Raw genomic sequence first — 27,969 nt, forward strand, 5'->3', positions numbered from 1 at the left:
TAAACGAATGAGCCCTTAGATTGGTCATATGGCCTGTTTTTTCAAAATCGGAATAGAGATTAAAAGCAATATTCATTACGTAAATGTACTCGATAATACATACAGTTTATTTAATAGTTGCGTGCCCCATGAGCTTGCGTCTTAGGGATTAGGTCTGCGGGGTACTGTAAAGAAAAGATGAGACGGAATCACTCGAAATGTTTCTGAACGAGTGTCCATTCTGCCCCAGGGTAGCATAAGACCTCGTTTTTTAAAGACCCACGGTCTGGGTCTGACTTACGTGACCGCTAGATCTGTTTTGTGTTAATCCATTCCCTGCAGCAGCTCGGTGGGTTGCCGGTAGTCTACCGGGCACATAGTATTTGTGCCGGAAGTCTTCAGGGAGGCTGTGTGGGCGTTACTTGGGAGACGCTAGAATGCTAACAAAAATGGCCGTACTTTGATGGACGTATGTGAGGAAAAAGTGCAAAAAGGAAAGTCTTTTTTTTATTTTTCCGCTTACGATGTAGGAAAAAAATTATCCTGCTGTGGTCATAATGTTAATAACCTACTATTGAAATATTAGGTGCCATAAAATACATGATATGTGATGGATGGTAAGTGATGAACTGAGTTAGGTCTCGCCGTTTATACATGTTCATGGTCGCCAAGGCTAGGCATCCATGGTTAGATCTTGCCACTACACATTCATCCATTATCACATCCATTATCAGACCTCGCAACTGCAAGATATCATACTTAGACCTCGGTGAGGCGGGATTCCTGAGCATATGTACATTTTCATTGTTAATAGGAAGAAGAACCAGACTGGATGTTACAGCTCAACTCTGTCAATGTACTTGCGCAATTCCAGAAGGAGTGGTCTATTCCTTGTAGAGTGATTGCACATATTACATGGCATGAGACCGGCGGTCATGGTCATTTTTCATGTGGTTGTCTCATACATGAAGGTAAATCCGGTGTCATACTAGTTTCTCTCAAAGTTTGCCCCACGGGATGTCGTCGTTAAGGCCGGTATTGTTGGTATCCAGACGGAACACCCACCTTTGATCCTTCTCTAGTAGGAGTTGTTCTCTTTCTACTTGTTCGATTATTGTCCATGAGATCTCCTCAGCTTTGTGCTTCTTTTCCAGAAAGTGGGTGGTTAGCTTTGTACTAGCTAGCTGACATTTGATCATGCTCTTGTGTTCCCCTATCCTGATTTTTACGGCCCTGCTAGTCATCCCTGCGTATTCAAGCTGGCAGGGGCACGTAATAAGGTATACAACGTTATTGCTGTTGCATGTCGTGAAGCGTCTCTGCTCCCAGCTGGTTCCGTTCCTGAAAGACAGTTTTTTGCTAGTCTTGGTTAGGCAACAAACTCTGCAATTGCCGCATGGGTGGTGGCCTTGGACAAAGTTGGGGTCATTACTGAGGTTGTTATTCATTGTTTTAGGTCTGGTATGTACCAGTATATCTCGGATACTCCTACCTCTTCTGTGGGAGAACATTGGTTTTGGCAGCTGTAGTCCTCCGCTGTTCAGAATCCTCCAATGTTTATTAACGATCTTGGAGACCTGGTTGGAACATGTATTATACGTTGTAATACATATTGGTCTCTTCTCTTCCTCCTTGGATGTTTTTTCTTCCAGTAGGCTCTCCCTGCAGTTATTCCGAGCCCTTTGGAATGCTTGATTAATAATCCTTTTTGGGTATTGACGGACCTCCAGTTTTTTCTTCAAATCCTCTGATTGATGTTTAAAATTCCCAATTTCGGTACAATTCCGTCTGAGACGGAGGAATTGTCCATAAGGCAGATTGTCCCTTAGATGTTTAGGATGAAAGCTCTTGTACATCAGCAGGCAATTCGTGGAAGTACTTTTAAAATGAGTGGTAGTCATTAGTCTTCCATGCTTTGGAAAGATGTTGAGGTCGAGGAATTCAAGATTACTGTTGGATACGGTACTCGTGAATCTTAAGAAGTCATCCTGTAGGTTCAGCCATGTTAGAAATTGTTGTGAGGTTTGTTCATCACCATCCCAGATGATGAGAATATCTTCAATGTACCTCTTCCACGTTCTTATGTTGTGTCTGAATGGATTATTGGGATGTAGTATCTTGGTGGTTTCCAAGTTGTGCACATAGAGACCAGCTATGCTGGGAACAAATGTGCTCTCCATGCTGGTCCCGTGTTTTTGCAAGTAGAGGGTACCATTGTGGTAAAAAAAATTTCCTTTAGTGCTAATGAACAGCACTCCATGACGATGTTTCTAGGTGTTTGGTATTCCCAATCGTCCTCAAATAGGACGTCCTCAATGATGATCAGAGTCTCGTTGTGTGGGAGGCTGGTATACAGGCTCTCCACGTCACAGCTGATCAGTAATTGGGAGGTTGGGTCAAAGGGGAGGTCTTCGAGTAGATTGAGTACATCTTTAGTGTTCCTAAGGTATGTAGATGTCCGTTGTACTATAGGGCGTAAGAATGCATCGGCAAATCTGGAAACAGGTTCCAGGACTGATCCAATACCCGACACAATCGGCCGTCCAGGTGGATTTTCCAGCCGTTTGTGTATTTTCGGTAAAGTGTACAGATACGGGATTCTGGGGTTCTTCTGACACAGGAAATCACCCTCCTTCTTGGTTATCCAGTTGTGGGCTAGTGCTTCCTCCACCATACTTTTAATTTTCACTTGTATTTTTTCAGTGGGATCAATCCTCAGTATTTCATAATTACGCTGATCCTGCAGCAGTCTCGCACATTCCTTATCATATTGTTGTTTGCTTTGAATAACCGTTGCTTGCTGTAAAGTCAGTACAGGCCTCGAGGGAGTTCCTGGAGCCACCACCTGTGTTGCTGAACCTCTCCGTGTCCGTGGGAGCTCAAGAACAGCAGACTGGTCAGCTTCGTTGTGGTGCCTGCAGATGCAGGGGAGTGACTCTTTCACTCCTTCACTCCAGATTCCTTCGGGTGTCTTGGATGCCCACAGGCCTCGATAAGAATGTGTATGTAGCACAGGCACAGATGATGCGGAAGACTGGCAGGGTGACGAGACCAGAAGCAGCAGGAGTCTTCTTGGTGCTGTCTTGGTTCCCAAAGCGAAGTCCAAAGTGCCCAGATAGTTGGAGATGAAGTGATTTCAGATCTGAATCTTGTCCCATGACAAATTGAAAGAACCACCTACAGGTAAGCCCTTAAGAACCCTAAAGAAAGGGTTGGGACAAATCAGGGGTCCCTCCCAGAGGAGGTGCAGGACAGTGGGGAGGATACTCCCTTGTCCTTTGTCCAGTTTTGTGCCAGAGCTGATTCCCACATGTTTGATACTAAACATGCCAGGGTTTGTTACAGCCAATTTAGAGTTAGCCATCACGTAATGATGCATGGCCACTCTATGTATCCTATTGGCTGAAGCACTTACAACACCTGGAAAATGGACTCTGGCGTTTGTAGGGGTGTCCTGCTCATTCAGGGCCACCCTCACACTTATAAGCAAATACCCTGCCTTCAGGATTGAAAGGCCAGCCTTAGATTGACTTATAGGTTTTAAGTGTAGTGACCTCAGATATAAGAAAATCTGTCATGGCAGGCCTGTAGTCACAATTCGAGTGGTCTCTCATGAGTGGCATAATACATACTTCAGCCCATGGGGGACCCCTCGTGTACCTGTGCCCTGGGTACTTTAGTACCGTATACTGGAACATGGGTACTCACAAACTTTCTCTCGGGGGCCAAATTTACAGTGTGGATTGTGGCCGAGGTGGCGCAATGGTGGGGGCGGGGCTAGAGCAAAAAATAAACTGACAATGAGGTTGAACAACAGGCCCCTGCAGCTGACACCTGTGTCCACTGAGCCACCAGACCCAGCATACACACATCTCTCTCTCTCTCTTTCTTTCTCTCTCTCTCTGTCGCTCTCCCTCCCTCTCTCTAGCTCACCCTCCCTCTCTGTGCCTCTCACCATCTCTCTCTGTCTCGCTTCCTCTCTCTCTCTCTCTCTCTCTCCCTCTCTCTCTCTGTCTCCCTCTCTCTCTCTCTCTCTCTCTCTCTCCCCTCTCTCTCGCTCTCTCTCCCTCCCTCCCTCTCTCTGTCTCCCTCTGTCTCACTCACTGTCTCCCTTCCTCTCTCTCTCTGTCTCCCTCCCTCTCGCTCCCTGCCTCTGTCTCCCTCTGTCTGTCTCCATCTGCCTCCCTCTGTCTGTCTGTCTCCCTCTGTCTCCCTCTATCTGTCACCCTCCCTCTGTCGCCCTCCTCCTTCTGTCTGTCTCCCTTTGTCTGTCTCCCTCTGTCTCCCTCTGTCTCCCTCCCTGTCTCCCTGTCTCCCTCTCTCCCTCTCTCAGTCTCCCTCTGTCTGTCTCTGGCTCCCTCCCTCTTTCTCCCTCCCGCTCTCTATCTCCCTCTGTCTGTCTCCCTCTGTCTGTCTCCCCCTAACTCCCTCCCTCTGTCTCCCTCCCTCTGTCTCCCTCTCTATCTCCGTCTGTCTCTCTCTCTCTCTGTCTCTATCTCTCTCTCTCTGTCTCTCTCTGTTTCTCTATTGCTGTCTGTCTCTACCTCAATCTATCTCTGCCTCTATCTGTCTCTGCCAGTCTTTCCCGCTCTCTGCCTCTATCTAGCTCTGTCCGTCGCGTCTCTATCTGTCTCTGCCTCTATCTCCCTCTCCCTCTATCTGTCCCTGTCTCTGTCTATCTCTGTCTCTATCTCTATCTCTATCTGTCTCTGTCTGTTTCTGTCTCTGTTTATCTCTGTGCCTCGGGCAGTTCACACGTACTGTGACTACACGTACCCGTCACCAGCCCAGAGGCAGCCCCACTCCCCCACTCCCTGTGGGGGCGTGGGGGAGTGTACAAGCTAGCTTGTTTTCTCTCTGAATTTGCTGCTTCGCGGAGTTTGTGTCCCACCACTGGGCCTGGGGTCACATCTGCTGCTGGCTTTAATTCTGACTGTCACCCGAGCTGTCAGATCAAAGCCCCCCTTTGGCGCCAGTCACCCATCCGTGTAGGTATGCATGCGTCAATTATATATAGCGCCAACCTGGCGGCGAGCATTTGTCTGCTGTGCTGCGAGAGCGGAGACCAGGCCTGAGCTCCCTGGCCTTGGCTCATCTTCTGACTACAGGCTGGTGGGAAACATCACATCACAGGCTCTTCACGCACACCTCACCCGGCTCTCACTCCCTGCTGCCCTCCGTCATCTCACCCGGCTCTCACACCCTGCTGTCCTCTGTCACCTTCTGTCACCTCACCCCGCATGTGTAGTAACCCGGGCTGAGACAGCTTCCCGGGCACACACACAGCCGCACCCGAGTACTTCACAAGTCTTTAAAAGACCATTTAGGAGGGCGTGGCCAAGATGGCGGAGTGAGGAGTCGCACATTCCATGAGCTCCTCCGCATCTGCCTATCCCGGACCGCCTGACGCCGCACATCTCCCCCCCACAGTGCTGCACCGGGGGCAGGAGAGAAAGGAGACTGGCCCCAGCTGTGAACGGAGCCGGTTTTGCTGTCCCAGGGCCGGCGAAGGCGAGAGCGGGCAGACATCAGCAGCGGCGGCTCGTCCTGTGGCAAGCTCTGGGGAGGCCTCGGGGCCGCGGCACTAGCGGAGCGCGGTGAGGAGCGGAAGCCCCACGTCTGAAACCGCTGGGACCAGGGGAGATGCTGCTTTCCCCGGAGGTGCTACATCGGGGAAAGCTTGCAGGAGGATGACCTAGCAGCCCGGAGAGACCCGGTGAGTGACTCTGCCGTGCCTCGGACGGGGGCGCGGCCTACGACCGGAAGCGGCGTGGCCCCCTCGCCCTGCCCTGATACACGGACGGGACCTGCCGGGCGCTCCCACAACCATTGGGGACCTGTGGAGAGGCACCCCCGCCTGCACACTTGGCGGGGTAGAGAGCAATCGAGGCCACCAGCACTGCGGAGGGCCTGAGAGGGACCGCCGGGGGGCCAGGAGCGCAGACTAGGGCCCAGCACATAAGCGCAACCTAATGCCAGACACTGAGGCGCTGCCTCTAGAGCGCCCGAAGAGGAGCCGGGGGCCCCCCACACAGCCGCCTGTCCTTTTGGCGGCCGGGAGGGGTCGACGAATTGAGACCCGGCGGAGACATCATCGGCCCGGAGGACGAGTGAGGCGCGACCAACCAGCCGGACTGGAGCCACCTAGGAGAGGAGAGGTGGAAGAGGTCCTTAAGGGAGCCGTCACCCCACACGTCCACACTAGGCCGAAGCAGAGCAAGGGACGTGGCGCCTGGGGGCCCCCGAGGCAGGGGTGGTATCTACACCGAACGGACCGTGTGAGACACTAAGAGCTGCCTGGAGAAGAGCTCCTCGTCGCCTTCTCCCCCCCTACCCCCCATCCCGGGTGTTGGAGCAGGCGGGCATGGCGAGGGTCCCAGGGAGAAGTGTCTGAGTCGAGCCGGCAGAGTTGTGGCGCCATACCCCCAACGCGGGAAGCAGCATGGGGGGCCAAAGGAAAAAAGGCGATCGCACCCTCCCCGAAATGTTAGGCAAAGGACAGATGAAAGGGGACAAGGGACTTTCGTCCCAGGGAGCATCCAAGCCCCAGCCTGATACCGTCGACGGAGAGGTGCCCATCACCAAATCCTTCCTAGAGACTCTTTTCAACTCGCTTCGCGAGAACTTCCAGACCTTGAAGCAGGAAGTCGCAGGGGAGGTCCGGGAGATCAGGAGAGAGGTGGACAGACTAGGCGAGAGGGTGTCCACCATCGAAGACGCAGGCCGCGCGAGGGACGAGGAAGTGGAGCAAGATATAATCCGCCTGAAGGAACTACAAGTGGACCTCCAGGCCCACGCCGAGGAAAATAGGTCGCAGCGGAACAACATCCGGGTCCGGGGGGTCCCACCTAAGGAAGAAGGTACAGACATCACGGGATATCTGCAGGCCCTATGTTTTGGGGGAACCTGCGGACTTTGAGATCAGAATTGACAGGGCCCACAGAGTGGGATTGACGAGGCGGACATCAGCACCACCTCCGGACATTCTGGCCTTCTTGCCGGATTATCCTCTCAAAGAGCGCATTCTCAGAGAAGCACGGCGACACCAGCCACTGCGGTTTCGGGGCCACCCGGTGGCCTTATTCCAAGACCTGTCAATGATCACGCTCCAAAAACGTAAGGCCTTCAAGATTGCGACGGACTTTTTGAGGAGTAAATTGATCCCATACGCATGGGGGCACCCTTTCCGCCTGATCTTTCGGTGGAACGGTGCCCTGCATCAGCTTCGCTCCCTCCAGGAAACATGCACGCTTCTGGGCATCACCCAGACAGAGGAGGGTGCATCACCGAAGCCACCTAGGCGGCCGTCCAGAGATGGCTGGCAGCAAATTGTTCGGTGACATTCGCCGGGAGCAAGTTGGCCCGACGCACACACCATCAAGATGGAGATGGACAATGCCATTCAAGAGGTGGCCAAAGATACCACTACTGCAGACTGATTTGCCTCCGGGGGGAGTAACCATTAGCATCAGTCATTCCGCAGGTCGGGGGAACAGGGCGGGGGAGCCACGGGGAGCGATGTGGCTGGACGTCCACACAGATAACACACCACAGCCCTGCACTGCAGGAGGGCAGGACTGGGTCTATGTTCACTAGTTGGGGTACTTTCCAGGGGCTGGGGGTGTGGGTGAGGATGGGGAGGGGAGGAGTGGGGGTTGGGGCTCTGGGGGGGTTGGGAAAGGTTTTGGGAGAGGGGGTTGTTGGGAGGGATTGTTTGGGGGGAAGGGCTCCCCTTTGTCCACCTTCTTTCCTGTTTTAATTCTCACACGCCACTCAGAGGTCTGGAATCCTCCCTGACAGACAATGACACACTCCAGACTTAAAGTCCTTTCCCTTAATGTGAGAGGGCTCAACAACCCCATTAAGCGCCGGGCGGTTCTATCCCTCTTAGGGCACTCCTCAGCCGACATCTGCCTCCTCCAAGAGACTCACTTATTGCCCAAAGACCAGCACCGACTTAAAACCCGTGCCTTTCCCACGCAACTTTTCTCGTCTTCCCCCAAAAAAGTGGCAGGGGTAGCAATACTGGTATCCAAATCATTCACGGGCAAAGTTCTCCAGCGAGAGGCGGAGATAAAAGGGCGAATAGCATATGTACTAGTTAGCCCAAAAAAAAGCCAAACAAGCCGATACATAATCCTTTTCTTGAATTAGGATTGCTGATACAGCCATCACGACCTCCTCCCTCCAAGAGGCGCCGGACGGTGCACATGGGGGTCTGTAAAACTAAGACACACGCTCGAGAGCGCTAAGAATAACGCGTAGTTCGCCAACATTGTTTATATAGTTTGAGCTTTATTCATTTTAGAAATTTGAAACTGAGAACAACGTCTGCCACTAGGCATTAATGAAAACGCCGCCAGCCTGACAGAGAAAGGTAGTTTTCGATGATTCTATACACTTGATGAGTGGTATTTCCGAGGTGTACAGGTTGTCAATAAAACGTTATCGTTTTTTTGCATCCTACACAGAGAAATAACAAAGCCCTGATGAGGGTTCGAGAACTTGTCACTCGAACCTGAAACGCGTCGGCACTTCAACAAGAGTCACTCTATCATTTATTGATACATTGAAAAATATACACATATATTGTTACTATTGTGATCCAACTTCGCTTTGTTTCTGTTTATTTTAAGAAAAAGGATTTGATTCGTAATCATTGAGGAAATGAACTGTTAATATTCAATGTTTCATGTTATTTGGATGTAATTCTTCATGTATGTTTTTCGTGAAAATTGTTTAAGTTTTGTTATGTAATGTTATAAATGTATATCTCTTTTTGCCTAAAAAATATGACTTTCTAAAAGGTAAATATATGAGTGATGGGTATAAATAAAAGTACCTCACCAGGTCTAATGAATTTACATTTGGTCTTGTTTAAATAATTGTATTATCAAGACACGAGGAGGTCTGGCATCTGATTTGTCTATATAGACAGGAAGATGTTAGCCGCTCTAGACCAAGACACTGCGGAGTATGCGGCCCTCCGTCTCCGGCGGGCCTATTACGCAGGAGGGGACCGGTGCGGACGGCTACTGGCGAACAAGCTGCGTGAACAGCGCCAGAGGCAGGGGGTACAGGCCATACGGACAGATCGAGGCGACTTAGTCTCGGACGACTCTGCGATAGCATAGAACTTCAGGACGTTCTGTCAGTCCCTCTACGCCGGCGACACTCTTGACCCGCATGCGGGTCAGACTTACTTACAGGGAGCACGTCTTCCGTCTTTGAACCCGGCCCAGGCAGACTTCCTGGATAGACCCATAGACTTGGAGGAGGTGGTGTCAGCGATCTCCCGCCTGAAGCCTGGAAAATCCCCCGGCCCGATGGGTACCCGGCGATTTTTTACAAAACGTTCTGCCACCAGGTGGCCCCTCTCCTGCGGAATCTTTTTAACTCTGTTGCCCAGCCTGGCGCGATCCCCGCAGAACTCTTGGAAGCAGCAATTTCAGTCATACCGAAGCCTGGCAGGGATACAACCCGCTGTGGTTCGTACCGACCGATCTCGCTTTTAAACATTGACTTCAAACTGTACACGGGAATTCTGGCAAGCAGGCTCGCACCTTACATGCAACAGCTGGTGGAGCCAGACCAGCCGGGCTTTATACCTCAGCGACAGACTAGTGACAACACCAGGAGGGTCCTCCACCTCATTGAAGCGGGGTCGCGTACGCGACCGGATTGCATGCTCCTCACTATTGACGCCGAAAAGGCCTTCGATAGGGTGCACTTGCCCTACCTGGAACAGGTCCTGCACCTCTTCGGCCTAGGGGATGTTCTCTGTACCCATGTTTTAAACTGCTACAGACAGCCTAATGCCACAGTGCGCGTCAATGGGCACACCTCCTCTCGCTTTCCGATTGGCAGGGGGACCAGACAAGGTTGCCCCCTTTCCCCTATCCTGTTTGCCCTTTATATGGACCCGCTGGCCCGGACGGTCCAGCAGCACGTCCTCATCAAAGGCGTTTCGTTCGGAGGGGACACCCACAAAATCAGCCTCTACGCGGATATTTTACTCTCCCTCACAGAACCTTTCTAATCGCTACGTGCACTTTTTATTGAACTACATAGTTTTGCACTCGCTTCTGGGTTAAAAATCAACACAGACAAATCGATTGCCCTTAACGTTTCCCTGTCGCCCGAGACATTAGCCGAGGTGCAGGGGGAACATGATATACAGTGGTCTGGCACCACGGTGTCAGGATCGCGACAGGAACAAACTACGATTCCCGGCAAGCCCTGGGCCGGAACTACAGTTCCCGTGATCCTTCGCGTCAGACCGCGATCTCACGAGAAAGCATTTGAGGAAACCGGCGGCTGGATATCGGCGTCGGGAATTCCTCTAGAGTTTTGGGATTACGGTGTTTGGAGTACTCGGTGTGCTTGGTGCGGTAAAGGGTGCCTGGCACAACAGCGCTTTACAGCGGGATCGCTGATTTCCTGATTCTTGATGTTTTGAGCTACTCGGTAACGGCTGTTACCGTGGAGTAGGTTTATTGACGATTGGACAGTGGATTTGGCTCGGTTGGCATTTTCGGCCAACGGAGAATACTTTGTTATTGTCTAGTGGTGTGCAGGGCGCACATTAACTTTTGTGGTTGTTCTTTACACATACTTTGGTTTATACCCTATACCCATCTAAGAGGCATTATTTGGGTCATTGGAAGAATGAGAGTTCCAGGGGCCTTCACATGTTTATTTTCGTTTAACTGGATATCACAACTAAGGTGGCAGCGTGCATTGCATTGTGTATAGGTGTTAACTATTGTATTTACCTCTTCCACTTAACAGGGGTATTCTGGAGGTGTATGGTTTATACTCTTCCCCTGTGATGCACAGTTAGAGGTATACTTAGGTAGGTTCTTATATATGTGATGCATGTTATAGAGAGACGCTGAGGGTATTGACAAATATCATATTACTGGTACATGCTTTTTGTATTGCTATAGTTACATCGCAATAATTCCTAAGCTGCCAGATACCTCTACACATCTACAAGAGTTAAATCTTCCTTTACAGGTATAACTCATATACTGTAGATTCATATGTACTGTTAGTTCTCATTAGTGCAAAACATAGACTTATGCGTGTGCTCTGTTTATGTCTTACAGATCTCCCTCCCTGCTGTCCCCTTCCTTTCCTTCCCTGTTCAGTTCATTTTTCCCCTCGCTTGATCTTCTCAATGCTCTGTGCCATTACGGCAATTCAGGCGTTGATTCGATCTAGAGGTGGGCATACTAATCAACAAACCGATCCCGAGGACATTATCATAACAGAATTCCCGACCTACAAATTATAGTCCTCCTGGTCGGGTTGTGCTAGTATGGCCACATTGGAAGATGTGATAGAGGTTCTGGGTAACCTACAGTTGGAGGTAGCCGCATCTCGGTTAGAGACTGCTGACCTGAGGGCCCGTTTGGATGGCGTACAGCGCAATCCATTTGATGCGGGGGCTGCACCTCCGCCGCAGCCGGTGGTAGTAGAGATGCCTGTGTCTATTCCATTAGCGTCACCTGAGCGTTTTCATGGGGATTCAGACAAAGTTCCGGTGTTCCTCACTCAGGTAGCTTTACATTATTCCTGTAAGCCTAAATCATTCCCTACAAATCAGGCCAAGGTGGCCTTTCTGATCTCCTACTTAGCTGGCAACGCTGCACAATGGGCGGTCCCGTTGGTTAATCGCAATGATCCTTTATTGCATGATTGGGAAGCCTTTAAAACTGAATTCCTTAGAGTGTTTGATAGAAGGGCTGATTCCTATACAGCCAATAGAGAATTGCTGGAATTACGGCAGGGCAAAAAAGACCTGGTTGTATATTTGAATGCCGTCCGGCGTTTAGTGGCAGAAACCACCTGGCCTGAAAACAAACAGGCTTCTTTGTTTCATCAAGGGTTGAATGATGAACTTAAGGATGTCATAGCACAAATGGATCCTCAACCCGCTACATGTGAAGGTTTGATTAATTTGGCCCTGTGGTTAGATCATCGCTTGGGTGAAAGGAAAGGTGAGAACCGTAGGAAACCAGTGATTGAGACACATGTCACCAAGGAAGGGAATCAGGCCTCCTCTTCTGAACCTATGGAGATAGGGGCAGTGAGAACAGCTTTGACACCTGCTGAGAGAGAATCAAGGCGTAAACAAGGCCTTTGTTTATATTGTGGAAAAAAGGGCCACTATGTGAGAGAATGCCCAGTAAAGCCAAAAACAAACCGTTTTCGAGGTAACCGAGTGGCTTCCACTGATACAGAAAAGTTGACGGAAAACTGATTGACTCTGGGAAACAGGAAGGGGTTTCTTGGAGTCCTATGTATGTCCCTTCCTTATGTGGCGGACTGAATAGGGTAACGAATCATCTGTTTGTGTCCATTGTGTTAATGCTTGCCGGTGAATCTGTAGTCACATTAGCTATGGTTGATTCAGGGGCAACAGGCATGTTTATTGATGTACAGGAAGCCCAACGTATGGGAATACCTCTAGTGCAGAAAGAGAGGCCTGAAGAAGTGTATGCTGTGGATGGGAGGAAACTCAGTCTGGGTCCTATTAGCTATGACACAGGAAGAAATTGAGGTGGTACTAGGAGACACACACTCTGAGTTTCTTACATTCAGCGTTATCAGGGCTCCTCAATATGGTATAATCTTTGGTTTACCTTGGTTGGAGAAACACAACCCTAGTATAAATTGGGACACCAGAACCGTTCATATGGGTTCAGAGTATTGCATGAAACAATGTCATAAGGGGGCTATGAAACCTGCCCAAGCCCTATCGGCTCGGTCATGTATTGCCACGGCCGCTGAAAAATGTGTTCAACTTCCTGCCGTGTATCAGTCCTTCGGCAAGGTGTTCAATGAAGTACAGGCTGAGGAGCTCCCTCCTCATAGGCAGTATGACTGCCAGATCGATCTGGTCCCGGGAGCTGCGATACCATGTGGGCGGATTTATGCTCTAACGGAGCCTGAGAACTTACACCTTTGTGAGTATTTGGACAAACTATTGGGGCTGGGTTTCATACGTCCTTCTAAATCTCCAGCCGCCTCGCCGCTTTTCTTTATCCCGAAAGCGAATGGCGAGCTACGCGCATGTGTAGACTTTAGGGCGCTAAATGCCATTACTGTGAAGAACAGGTATCCTCTACCCTTGATCAGTGTTTTGTTGGAACAGGTGAAAAAAGCTACGGTGTTCACAAAACTCGATCTGAAAGGGGCATACCATTTGGTCCGCATGCGTAGCGGGGATGAATGGAAGACCGCATTCAAGACTCGATATGGGCTATTCGAGTACAGAGTGATGCCCTTTGGACTCTGTAACGCCCCAGCGGCCTTTCAATTCTTTCTAAATGACGTTTTTGTGATATCTTGGACCGGTATGTGATCGTCTACATAGACGATATCCTGGTTTACTTGGACTCGGAGGATCTGCACAGGCAGCATGTGGCAAACGTGCTTACCATTTTGCAGGCAAACAATCTTTACTGTAAACTCAGTAAATGTGACTTTCATGTTCGTACAGTAGAATTTCTGGGGGTAATGCTGAGTCCTGATGGCCAAGAGATGGCGGAACGGAAGGTAGCGGCTGTCCAAAATTGGCCTGTTCCATGTAATGTCCGTGATGTGCAATCGGATTTGCCAATTTTTATAGGCGTTTCATCAATCAGTTCTCCCGGTTGGTGGCGCCTATCACTTAGCTGCTGAAGAAAGCGAGCGTGTTTGTGTGGTCTGAGGACGCTCAAGCTGCTTTCACGGCTCTCAAAGACGCTTTCGTGTCCGCCCCGGTGTTGGCCCACCTGGATCCAGAAAGACCATATGTTGTGGAGGCGGATGCTTCGGATGTGGCGATCGGGGCAATCCTGTCTCAACGCCATGTGGATACGGGTCAGCTACTCCCGGTGGCGTATATGTCACGTAAACTGAATTCAGCCGAGAGAAATTACCACATTGCTGAAAAAGAGCTACTGGCCATTCGGGACTCGTTTCAGGAATGGCGGCATTTCCTCATGGGAGCCCGTCATGTGGTAACGGTCTACACCGACCATAGAAATTTACAGTTTATGTCTGCTGCTCGTCATCTCAAGCCTAGGCAGCTCAGGTGGATGATGTTTTTCTCTGGCTTCAATTTTGTCATCACGTTCCGCCCAGGGACGGACAATCGGGAGGCGGACGCACTCACTCGCCAGTTAACGGTCACCCCGTATGGGGAGAGGGCAGAGGCTAGTATAGTGGAGCCAGACAGAGTGGTGTGTGCTATGCAGCCTGATACGTTCCTGAGGGATGTCAAGAAGGGGGTGGACTCCTTCGTTTGGAAGACCTGGCTTGGTAGACACCCGGAATGGAGGTTGCATGGGGGCCTGCCGATGTTTCGTGACAGGTTGTTGGTGCCTACGTTGGCCTTGAGGAAAAAGGTCTACGTATGGTGCCATGAGTCGCCATGTGCGGGTCACCTGGAATGTGCCAAGACCCTGGAGCGTGTACTGCGGCAGTTCTGGTGGCCTTCTGTGAGACCTGATGTTGGGCGATGGGTGTCCGTCTGTGCTCAATGTGCAAGAATGAAATCCGACCACTCTCGTTCGCAGGGCTTGCTGCAGCCTCTCCCTACTCCCTCGATCCCTTGGGATAGGATATCGGTGGACTTCATTGTGGGTCTCCCTGCCGACCGGGGATGTACGGCAATAATGGTGGTGGTCGACTACCTGTCTAAGATGGGGCATTTTGTGGCCTGCAAACAGGTGCCTTCGGCGGGTCAGTTGGCTGTTCTACTCATGGCCAACGTGGTTCGGTTACATGGATTGCCGAGTGTTATAGTCTCCGACGAGGCTCACAGTTTACTGCCCAGTTCTGGAAGAAATGGTGTTCTTCGCTACATATTGACACGGCCCTTTCCACGAGTTTCCACCCGCAAACCGACGGCCAAACTAAGCGGTTGAATCAGACTCTTAAGCAGTATTTGAGGTGCTACGTGGATAACAGTAAGGAGAACTGGGTGGACTATTTGTGGTTGGCGGAAGTGGCTTATAATAACGCCACACACAGTCCCACCAAGAACACACCTTTCTACTGTTTGTATGGCAGACATCCCCGGTTTCTTCCCTTTGTGCACCCGAAAGCCGATTCACTCCTTCCGGCGGTGGCTCAAAGAGTGGACCATATCAAGGAAACGTTGTCCAAAGCACAGGAACAGTTGCAGGCTGTGAAACTCATGTACAAGGCTGCTGCTGATAAGCACCGGAGACAAGGTCTGTTGTACTGCAAGGGGGATGAGGTGTGGTTATCCACGAGGAACCTGCGTTTCAGGAAACACAGTGTTTTCAACCCTAGGTACATTGGGCCATACACTGTGTTGAAACGCGTGAACCCGGTGGCGGTGAAGCTGAAGCTCCCTTCCCATCTACGCATCCATCCGGTGTTTCACGTCTCATTGTTGAAGCCTTCATTATCAAAGGGCAAGCATCGTCCACCTCCCTTGATGGTACAGGGAGAACTGGAGTATGAGGTCAGACGAATATTGGATTCCAAGTTTCGGAGGAGTAAATTGTGGTATCTGGTGTCATGGAAGGGGTATGGGCCCGAAGAAAACTCGTGGGAGCCTGCTCTGGGGATTCATGCCCCAGTTTTGGTATCTGCCTTCCATCGGAGATGCCCCACTAAGCCTGGTCCGTGATCTCTCCTATTGAGGGGGAGGGTGTACTGTCAGGATCGCGACGGGAACAAACTACGATTCCTGGCAAGCCCTGGGCCGGAACTACAGTTCCCGTGATCCTTCGCGTCAGACCGCGATCTCACGAGAAAGCATTTGAGGAAGCCGGCGGCTGGATATCGGCGTCGGGAATTCCTCTAGAGTTTTGGGATTACGGTGTTTGGAGTACTCGGTGTGCTTGGTGCGGTAAGGGTGCCTGGCACAACAGCGCTTTTCAGCGGTATCGCTGATTTCCTGATTCTTGAAGTTTTGAGCTACTCGGTAATGGCTGTTACCGTGGAGTAGGTTTCTTGACGATTGGACAGTGGATTTGGCTCGGTTGGCATTTTCGGCCAACGGAGAATACTTTGTTATTGTCTAGTGGTGTGCAGGGTGCACATTAACTTTTGTGGTTGTTCTTTACACATACTTTGGTTTATACCCTATACCCATCTAAGAGGCATTATTTGGGTCATTGGAAGAACGAGAGTTCCAGGGGCCTTCACATGTTTATTTTCGTTTAACTGGATATCACAACTAAGGTGGCAGCGTGCATTGCATTGTGTATAGGTGTTAACTATTGTATTTACCTCTTCCACTTAACAGGGGTATTCTGGAGGTGTATGGTTTACACTCTTCCCCTGTGATGCACAGTTAGAGGTATACTTAGGTAGGTTCTTATATATGTGATGCATGTTATAGAGAGACGCTGAGGGTATTGACAAATATCATATTACTGGTACATGCTTTTTGTATTGCTATAGTTACACCGCAACAATTCCTAAGCTGCCAGATACATTTTACACATCTACAAGAGTTAAATCTTCCTTTACAGGTATAACTCATATACTGTAGATTCATATGTACTGTTAGTTCTGATTAGTGCAAAACATAGACTTATGCGTGTGCTCTGTTTATGTCTTACAGATCTCCCTCCCTGCTGTCCCCTTCCTTTCCTTCCCTGTTCAGTTAATTTTTCCCCTCGCTTGATCTTCTCAATGCTCTGTGCCATTACGGCAATTCAGGCGTTGATTCGATCTAGAGGTGGGCATACTAATCAACTAACCGATCCCGAGGACATTATCATAACACACGGTCCCCTATCTGGGAGTCCTCCTAGGCCCCATCATCCCAGCTACCATTGAAGCGAATTATGCCAGACTTCGCACGCAGCTCCACGAGGAACTCCAGAGATGGAAACGCCATTCCCTCTCCTGGCTGGGGAGGATAGCTGCCACCAAAAAGACTCTCCTGCCACAGATTCTTTACCTGTTTCAGACCCTTCCCCTACGGCCACCGAAGAGCTGGATCCAACAGACACAGCCCGAACTGGCGCGCTTCATTTGGCAGGGTCGTCGACCACGCTTTAAACATGCCATTGCAGTCCTCCCGCCTGGCCACGGCGGCGTGGGGATACCGGATTTCCAACTCTATTTTTACACAGCACAACTTCAGAGCCTGGTGGAATGGCACCAGTTGGAATCGGGCAAGAATTGGCTCTTCCAGGACCAGGCTGTGGCGGGCATGCCCCTACAGGGGATTCCCTTTCTCCCCAAGCGCCACCGACCGCCTAACCTCTACGCATCCCAAATCACAGGCAGGGTCATGGAGGTGTGGGATCGGGTCGCCACCAAACACGAATTGACATCCTTCCCCTCCCCCTTGACACTGTTATTTGCCAACCCCGACTTCACCCCGGGCCTCGATCCTAAAGCATTTGCGACCTGGCGGCACTCTCCCTGCAGGGCCCTGGGACATCTTTTTAATCTGAATGGTATTCTCTCCTTTCAACAGATAAAGGAGGACTACGGCATCCAAGAGGATGACAGGCTAGCCTATATGCAGGTGCGTCACTGGGCACTTCACCCTGAGGTTAGACCGGGAGCACAACGACATCTTACTCCCTACGACTTGCTGTTTGTAGCGCGCTGGCTGCTGCTATGTTTTAAACTCTTCTTACTTGTTACTTTGATATTTTATTTGCGCCGTTTACTATTTTCGCGCCGTGTACCCTGTACTTCCAGCATCGCGCTAGCTCTTACCCGCACCTTAAAGGTTGGATCACCCTGCATTTGCAGGAATCAGGGCAGCTAGGGACCGATACTGGGTGCTTTTGCGGCCGCCATCTTTGAGAGGGCATTCGTGGCAGCCGATTTACGGGCGCCATCTTTGCTAGGGGACTAGTTCCTCCCCTCACACTCCTCCCACGTCTGGAAGAGCGTGCAGGAGCGCATTTAAACGCCAGAACGATCGCGCGCAGGTAGACTTGCTGTTTGTAGCGCGCTGGCTGCTGCTATGTTTTAAACTCTTCTTACTTGTTACTTTGATATTTTATTTGCGCCGTTTACTATTTTCGCGCCGTGTACCCTGTACTTCTAGCATCGCGCTAGCTCTTACCCGCACGTTAAAGGTTGGATCACCCTGCATTTGCAGGAATCAGGGCAGCTAGGGACCGATACTGGGTGCTTTTGCGGCCGCCATCTTTGAGAGGGCATTCATGGCAGCCGATTTACGGGCGCCATCTTTGCTAGGGGACTAGTTCCTCCCATCACACTCCTCCCACGTCTGGAAGAGCGTGCAGGAGCGCATTTAAACGCCAGAACGATCGCGCGCAGGTAGACTTGCTGTTTGTAGCGCGCTGGCTGCTGCTATGTTTTAAACTCTTCTTACTTGTTACTTTGACATTTTATTTGCGCCGTTTACTATTTTCGCGCCGTGTACCCTGTACTTCTAGCATTGCGCTAGCTCTTACCCGCACGTTAAAGGTTGGATAACCCTGCATTTGCAGGAATCAGGGCAGCTAGGGACCGATACTGGGTGCTTTTGCGGCCGCCATCTTTGAGAGGGCATTCGTGGCAGCCGATTTACGGGCGCCATCTTTGCTAGGGGACTAGTTCCTCCCCTCACACTCCTCCCACGTGTAGGGCTATAAATAATGGGCAGACGGTCAGAGCGCAGCGATGACGCGCAGCGGGTGCGCGCCGGAGGTGCGCCAGAGGTAAGCCCGTTTGCGCCCGTTCGCGTCCCGGGTGCGCCCGGTGCGTTTGCCTCGGCCACTCTTCGTGCGTCTGTTCCTTTAGCAGATTCTCACGACTTCCAGGTGGATACTAATGCAGGTAAAGACTGTACTACGACTCTTCTCCCTGCCACAGTCCTTTCCTGTGGTCTACTGAATGTCCGATCTCTTGTAAAACATCACGCGGAAATTGCTCTTCTGATAGACTCTTTACACCTAGATGTCCTCTTTGTAACAGAGACCTGGACTAAGTCAGACTGCGGAATGGAACTTGGGTGGGCCTGTCCGCCGGGCTATCTTTTAAAACACTCCCCTCGAAGAACTGGCAGAGGGGGCGGAATAGGCTATATATTCAGAGACTCAATCTCTTTCACACAGTTGGAGGTGAAGGAGGTATCAGGGTTTGAGCTCATGGGCTTTTCCATCATGGCCCAGGGCGGTACTCTGGTAACGGGTCTTTTATGCTATAGACCACCTTCTTCAACCACCACGGCCATTCAGCCATTGATTGGCCTGATCTACGACCTTTCAAACTCCCACACCAGACTATTATTGTTAGGTGATTTTAACCTTTGGCCTCTTGGCCCTCAAGACCTGGCATATAGAGAACTCTGCCAAGTATGTAGCAATATACAACTTGCACAGCTGGTTACGGCACCTACTCACGCTAAAGGGCATACTTTAGATCTTGTATTTGCCGATAAAGATCTAGTCTCAGTGGGAGAGGTCGTGGATCAATGCTGGACTGATCACGCACTAGTCCTACTGTCTATCTCTTTGCCCGGTCCACTAAGGACAGGTAATCCAGGTGTTATCAAGATCAGTAGGCAATGGTCTCGTCTTCTGAAACTTCCAACTAGACCTACCTTGCTGTCCAGACCATTTACGGTGAAGGATAGCGCGGACAAAAGCTATCAGGCCCTTTGTCAGCAGATTGTGACATCCTTGGATGAACTGGCCCCTTTAAGGAAAGTGAGGGACAGACCTAGAAGAACTAACGCCTGGTTCACTGATGATCTTGGACAGCATAAACTTCGCTGCAAACAGGTGGAACGACTTTGGAGGAGAGACTATAGGGAGTCAGATAAGGTAGCATATAAAGCGACCTTGCAGGAATATAAGATTCAGCTGAAGAGGGCCAAGGCCCAATTTCTGGCAGACACGTTGGCCAAGGCCTCTAATAAATCGCAGGCATTGTTTAAACTGGTCGACAACCTAGCCAACCCGCCTTGTCTGGCTCCGGCTATCCCTGTCTCCCAGGAATTGTGTGGCTCTGTGGCCTCTGCGTTTGAGGAGAAGATTAGGAAAATTCTGAGCGGACTTCAGATCTCTGGCCAGTTTACATCTTCCTTGTCTTCCCTTGCAGAACCCCCCCTCACGGTGGCTCAGCTGTCCTGCTTTCCGAGTCCTTCTCTGGAGGAATTTTGCCTTCTGGCTAATGGTGTGTCTTCAGGATCACCACTTGATCCTATGCCTCATAAGATCTGGAAGGCATTTCAAAACGAGCTGTTTCCTCCGCTCCACACCATCTGCTGCCAGTCATTGAGTACTGCAGTAGTTCCAGATAGCTGGAAGATGGCAATTGTTACACCATTGCTGAAGAAGGCTTCTCTGGACCCTTCAAGCCCGGCCAACTATAGGCCCATTTCGCTTTTACCTTTTATTATAAAGGTTGTAGAGAAGTGGGTCACGAGAACATTATCCAGCTTTCTGGAAAACAACTCCTGCCTGGATACATCGCAGTTCGGCTTTAGGCCGGCTCACGGCACGGAAGCTGCATTGGTCACCGTGTTGGACGATCTACGAACGCGTGTCGACATGGGCAAGTCAGCATTTTTAGTGTTGCTTGACATGTCGGCCGCGTTCGACACGGTGGATCATGCAGTACTGCTGAGTCGTCTTCAGAGTACAGGAGTAACTGGCCTGGCTCTGAGATGGATAACATCTTATCTCAGCAACAGACAGCAGGCAGTGGCATTACCACCTTTTCGATCTGCCATACAACAAGTGGATCAGGGCGTTACCCAGGGGTCGGCGATCAGTCCGATCTTGTTCAATCTGTATCTTCGACCTCTGGTTGCCCTGATAAAGTCATTCGGCATATCTGTCATCAATTATGCCGATGACACTCAATTGATTTTCTCATTTGAGGGTACTAAGGCAGTATCGAGAGGCATCTTCCACCGCTGTATGTCGGCTACAGCTGAGTGGCTGCGAGCCAACTCGCTTCAATTTAACGGATCTAAAACGGAGGTTCTTCATTGCTCCCTAGACCGTACCCCTCGTCCGCTTCCGGACGATTTCTGGCCTACATCTATTCTAGGTACGGTAGAGGCTGCTGAGTCGGCCCGTAATCTGGGAGTTCTGTTTGAACCCAACCTGCAGCTCGATGCCTCTGTGAACAGAACTATAGCGGGTTGTATGGGCTTACTCCGCGCCCTACGTAAGATCTTACCGCTCCTCCCCAAAGAGGCAAGGGCAGAGGTAGTGCGCAGTTCTATTCTTAGTCGATTAGATTACTGCAATGCACTACTTCTGGGAGCCCCCAAAACTTTGATCTTAAAGCTGCAGAGGATCCAAAATATGGCAGCTAAATTGGCTCTATCCCGTCCTCGCTCTGCCTCTTCTTCCGGCGCATTGGCTGACCTTCATTGGCTACCTGTCCAAAAGAGAATTTCCTTCAAGGCGTTATGCCTTGTCTTCAAGGCTCTGCATGGACTGGGGCCGATACCGCTCCAAAATCTCTTCTCCTGGTATTGCGCTGCCAGATCTCTAAGATCCTCCTCTGCGTTTCTAGTGACGGTCCCTAGGATCATTAGAGTGAGGATGGGTGGCCGTGCTTTTAGTTTCACGGCCGCTACTCTTTGGAACACCCTCCCGCTGACGCTGAGGTGCAGACAAGATTTCACTTCCTTAAGACCTTTATGTTCCCAAAGTAATGTAATGGTAGTCTGCCTGTAGGATAGACGCAGTCTCAGCGCCAGGATACCCTCTGGGTGGCAGCCGCGCTTAATAAGTAAATAAACATAACACATAACATAACAATGACTGGTCACTCGCACTTCCGAGGAAAAATTGATATCTGACCTGTACCAACATCTCCTCCTCACAAACATTTACACATATAACGCTGATAGGTGTCGGTGGGAGCGGGAACTTGGAAGGGCCCTCACACACAAAGAATGGGGCGGTATCTATCATAGAGCACGGCATTCCGCATATCATGCTGGACAGACTGAAACCCTGACCAAGGTGGCTACCTATTGGTACCATATGCCTGAGCGCCTTCATCAATTGGACCCCCGCATTAGCGACCGCTGCTGGAGAGGGTGTGGGGAACTGGGCACGTTGGAACATCTGCCATGGAGCTGCGACTGCCTACAGGGGTACTGGGGCATGATATTAGATGACATAGACTCCCATTTAGATACCCAACTCCCCCGGTTCCCTGCCTACATTCTGCTGGGGTTGCCCAACGCCCTGATGTATCCCTTGAAGTCACAGAGAGGCCGTCTCATCGCTATTGCATTAGGGGCGGCCACGCAAAGCATTTTAGCACACTGGAGAACATCACAGGCCCCCCCCACATACAGGCTGGCTGCACAGGTTGTGGATGGTGCTCGGCAGGGAGAAGCTGTCCATGGTACAGACTGGACGGGGGGATGAATTCCCAGAGTTGTGGCGGCCCTTTTTGACACTGCTCACAAGGGAATTCCGTGAATTGAGTTGTCCCCGATACCTACGCCTTCTCCGATTGGCAGACACCCCGATTCCGGAACAGAAGGCATCCAAGCGCAAACAGAAAGCCACACACTGATGACTCTCACTTCTTTTTCTTCCTTTCTATAATGGGGTTATCCTTTTGCTTTGTGGACAAAGGGGGGGTGAGGGGGAAGGGCCATGTTGTATTGTTTAAGGGTGTTACATGTGACCTACATCGCTGATCACTGAGTATGCTTATCTTTATGACACTGGAGCTTGCCTTGCTACCGGTGATGGAAAGATCGAGGTCCTATTGTTTTGTCCTTTTTGAAATCTCAATAAAAGATTTAAACCATAAAAGACCATTTACTTATTAATGAGGCTTTGTTGTATTTCACCTCTTCTTAGCACCCCTGCATCTCCACTCTGACTATCGCTGGAATCGCCCGCCCCCATAGAGCAGTCTCTCGGTGTCCGCGCTGCTGCAACCGGCGGTGTTTGCTGACACTCTTAAAAAAAAGAACCATGGGGGGAGGAGCTTGACGCGCGTGCAAGATGGCCGCGTAACCGCCGGAGTTATCCTGCAACTTATCCTGATAACTTGACACTGTTTCGGTCGACTGAGTGGTGGAGGCACCGAATGAGACTTTCCGCGTCCAAATCGGTTGGCGTGAAGTGCAGCTGGGTCATCTGCGAGGTTGGGGCCTGAGCCGGAGAGGGGCCGGGGTCTCAGTTGGAAGGTAACCCGACTCCAAGTTTAACAACATCAGCTTGCTTGAACGGAAGTGCCCGACCTGCACCCCCCTTTCGGAACTTCCGGCCGCGGGATTCGACCTGAAGTGCCTTACATCCACGGAGTGCCCTTTCTCCCCCTTGGGAGACTCATCCCCCCTACTGATTTCACACCGATATACAACTACGTCGTCTTTGGGAGCGATACCTAGTGACGACTCATCCTTTGCTGTGCCATATGACGGAGGTGCCCCTCGGGCCTGGTGTGGTACTGATAATGGCATCTAAACCAGAGACGGAGAAGCCTCAACTCAAGTCATCCATAACGACCCGTACAGTGCAGTCTAATAAGCTGGACAGATATACTGTCATGAAGGGCTCGCCCGGAGCGTCTAACAGATTGCAAGATGGCGGAGTGGCGGACCCAAGCCCGGCATCGGAGCCCACATTACACGATGTGATGGCGGCCATCGAGGGGGTTCGCACTTCTCTTGGTCAACAGATCCAATCCTTGGACCACAAATTGGATACTGTCACTATTGAGGTCAACCTACTTTGGGCAGATCTCACTAAAACGAATGAAAAGGTGAAGTCAATCGATATAAAGACTTCGAGCTTAACGGATGATGTGGGTGAGCTCCAGAGAGAGGTGCGTGACCTGAGAACGGCTGGAGAGGCGCAGGGCCGGCAGCTGGATGAGTACGAGGGAAGAGCCAGACGGAACAACGTCCGTCTGACCGGTGTCCCTGAAATGCTGAGGGACAAGCCCCCGACCTATTTGTTGAGGACTTAATTGTGAAATATCTGCAGCCCAAGGGCTTGAGTTCCTTCTTTACGGTTGAGAGGGCGCACAGGGTCCCAGGAGGGAAACCATGTGCGGGAGCTGCCCCTCGGCCTATGATTGTGCGGCTTCTTAACTTTAGAGACAGAGACACCATCCTTCAGGCCTCCAGATCTCAGGGGCCTCTGCAATTTGAGAATTCATCGTTGAACTTTTATCCCGACTTCACGCAAAAAGTCCAGAAACAGCGGCAGAGCTTCCAGGGAGTGAAACAGAGACTGCGGGCTAAGGGATACAAGTACTCTTTGATGTTTCCGGCAAAGCTCCGAGTGGAGGCTCATGGAAAGACTTGGTTCTTTGTTAATCCGGAGGCGGCGTCGGACTGGGTCGATGGACTTGCATCACAGACTGAATCGCGGGATCGTGAAGACAGAGGCACGAAGGAGACGGAAGACCAGTGACAATTTTGCGCAGTTGTGATGTGGGGGGGGGGGGAGGGGTTTGGTGGATTATTCATAATCCTGTTTGACTTTGGAACTAAGTGTCAACTATGGCGGAGTGATGGGGATCCGGGGTACTGGACTCCTCCTCGTATCTATATTTAGATAGGGGTTTGTTTGTGTGAGGGGCGACAGGCACACTGCGAGTTGGGGTTTGGCGAATGCCGAGTGCAGGGGTGCAGGGTGGGGGGTGGGGGTTTGAGTGTGGTGGAGAGTGTGTTTTTTTCTTTTTTCCTTTTATTTTTTGATCTCAGGAATGGTCATGCTATTGTATCTTGGAATGTGCGGGTGCGGAGCAACGTAGTTCACAGGGGTCTGGAATGAGGGTGTTGAGTTGGAATGTAAACGGCTTGGGGGATAAGATTAAGAGAGGGATGGTGAACCAGTTTGTTCGGAGACATGGTCCGGACATAGTGCTGCTCCAAGAGACACATCTAGCGGAAATACATGTTGAGCTCTTCACAGGGGGGCCTACAAGTAAGTAGTACATGCCGGTTTCACGACTGGGTCGAGAGGTGTGGGGATTTTGGTTAGGAATTCCTTCCCATTGTCGGTGCAACATACTTGGGTTGATCAGAGGGGGAGATATGCTGGTATCTCAGGATTGGTTGGGGGTAGTGTTGTGACCCTGATATCTGTGTATGTGCCGCCAGGACTGCAAACCGAAACCTATCGTGATTTGGGAACTATTTTTCTTTCGTTTCCCTTGGGTGACCTGGTGGTGGGAGGAGACCTCCACTCCGTGCTGGATGGGGAACTGGATCGCTGCCCTCCCCGAATGCTTCGTTTGTCGCAGCGGTGGCTGCCGGACTTCTTAGAGTCGATGGGTTTAAATGATGGATGGCGCATACGTAACACGACGTCTGTTCACTATTCACATGTTTCCGCGGCTCACGGTAGCCTTTCCCGGCTCTACTATGTACTGCACCCCGCTGGGATGGCGTCTAAGATTAGCGAAGCGTGTTATCTCGGTAGGGGCGTTTCTGATCACTCTCCGTTGTGGATGGTTCTCCGACTGGACTTGCCGGCGGCTGGTAGGGTAGCTCCAACAGCGCTTGGCAATTGAAAGATACGGTTATTAGGAAGGACGTTCTTCGTATGTCTGGAAGGTATTTCCAAGAGAATGCAGGTTCTGTTGGGTCAGCACGGACATTGTGGGAGGCCTATAAGACAGTGGCGAGGGGGGAGGTGCTCTCGATGGTTGCTGGGAAGAAGAAGAGGGCGCTGGAGGAAGTGATCCGGTAGAGAAGGAACTGTTAAACTCGGAGAAGACCTTTAATGAGTCTAGGATGCCGGAGGACTTGCATCGGGTGCGCCTCCGTGAGGAGGAATACTGGGTGTTGCTACGTAGCAGGGCTGTAGAGGCACAGGCGGCAGTCCAAAGTAGACTATATGAGCACGGTGATAAGGCAGGCAAAATGATCGCTTGGCTTGAAAAGGGGTCCAGGACCTCGATGTTAGTGCCTGAGTTAGAAGATAGGTCGTCCCGTCTGCTGACTCACCCTCAAGAAATAGTTGACGAGTTTGCTGATTACTACCAGACAATATATACAGCGGGGAATGCTTATTCAGAGGTCGAATGTGGCGATATGATCAGGGACATTATCATGCCCCGCTTGTCAGAGGAGCACAGGGATTACTTGGATTCTCAGTTTACAGATGATGAAGTAGCCCAAGCGATTAGACAGATTAAATCTGGTAAGGCGGCTGGTCCGAACGGGATCCCCATTGAATTGTATAAATTAAATGCTAACAAGGTGGCCCCATATTTGCGGGCTATGTTCCTGGAGAGTAGGACGGTGGGTGAGCTCCCGTACGATCAACGGATAGCGAATGTGGTGGTTCTGTATAAGGAGGGTAAACCCAAGACGCGATGTTTTTTCGTATAGGCCTATTTCTCTGTTGAATGCGGAACCCAAGATCCTAGCGAAGCTTCTGGCGATCAGGCTAGTCAAGGTTATCACGACTTTGGTACACCCGGATCAGTCCGGATTCATGCCGCATCGTAACACGGCGTTGAATCTGAGAAGGCTGCAGGGAGTCCTGGGATGCGCCTCTAAAATACATGAGCAGATGGTGTTGGTGTCGTTGGATGCGTCGATGGCCTTTGACCGAGTGGAGTGGCGGTATTTATTTGCGGTATTGGGCACGTTGGGATTTGGCAGTGAATTCATTGGATGGATCTGTCTGTTATACTCTAAACCTCTGGCTAGAATAATAGTCAACAACTGCAAGTCCCGAGACTTTCAGCTTGAGAGGGGGACGAGACAGGGATGTCCGCTATCCCCCCTGTTATTCGCTCTTGCGATGGAGCCATTGGCAGCGTGGGTGCGTTGGGATAGGTCGATTAGAGGGTTGCGTTGGACGTTGGATTGGGAAGATAAGATTCCGCTATATGCGGATGACGTCTTGCTCTACCTCACTAGACCCAGGGAGTCGTTTGGTGTCTTTTTGGACGTGTTAGCCATTTTTGGTAGGTACTCCGGCCTGGCAATCAACTGGGATAAGTCGGTTATGTTTGTAGAGGCAGGTGATCCTCCGGTGGTCCCTCAGTCTTGTCCTGTGCGGCTAGAAACTGTAGGATTTCGATACCTGGGCATATATGTGACGCTGGACCCCCGGTTGCGATATGAGAGAAACTTGGTCGCTCCTTTGACTAGGTGCAGGGCAGATGTGGAGCGTTGGAGGTCTCTTCCGCTCTCTCTGTTAGGGAGGGCGGTCTTGTTTAAGATGATGGCGCTTCCCCGGTTTTTGTATGCGTTGCAGAACTCGATGGATCTGGTACTGGCGGCTTATTTCAGAGAGATAGAATCCCTTCAGAGGAGACTCCTATGGGGAGGCAGTGCTCGAATAGCCTATAGTAAGCTGACCCTTCCCTGGTATGACGGGGGAATTGGGCTCCCAGATATCCGCAAGTATTATTGGGCCTCGCAACTGGCAGCTGTGAATAACATAATATTCGGTATTCCTGGCGACCCCGGCTACGCGATGGATCGGGGGCAGGCACCTGGTGGCTCATTAGAGAGGCCTATGTACTCCAGACCTGGTAGATTTCCGTTGATGGGTCCCACAGATCACGTGGTCAGGATTTGGCACATAGCTAATAAATGTTTGGGTTGGGAGGGTAGGCTAACACTAGCCACTCCTTTATTGAACTCTGAGAAGCTGGGCAACATGTGGAAGTCGAAAGGATTTGACAAGTGGGATTTGATTGGTATAGTTAAGATAGGGGATGTCTGGAAGAAGGATGCAATGCATACGTTTGAGTCCCTTGCGGCCCAGTACCACCTGCACCAATACGAATATTTCAGGTATCTACAGGTGCGGCATTCCTTGTCCACGCATGTTCCCAAGGGTGCGGCTCTTCCGGTGGCTTCCCCTCTAGAGGACCGGGTGCTCGATGGTCATCTTCCTGAGAAGACGATCTCTCTGATTTATTGAAAATTGGTGAACCATTCTGACGATCCATTGCGTAAAATAAGAGCACAGTGGTGTGAGGATGGCTTCGAATTGGACGACGAGGACTGGGTGGCTGCCGTTGCCTCTCCTAAAGAGGTGGCGATCCAGATGCGGCTGCGATTGGTTCAGT

The sequence above is a fragment of the Lissotriton helveticus genome, chromosome 7 (assembly GCF_964261635.1).
Source record: "Lissotriton helveticus chromosome 7, aLisHel1.1, whole genome shotgun sequence".
NCBI classification, from domain to species: Eukaryota; Metazoa; Chordata; class Amphibia; order Caudata; family Salamandridae; genus Lissotriton; species Lissotriton helveticus.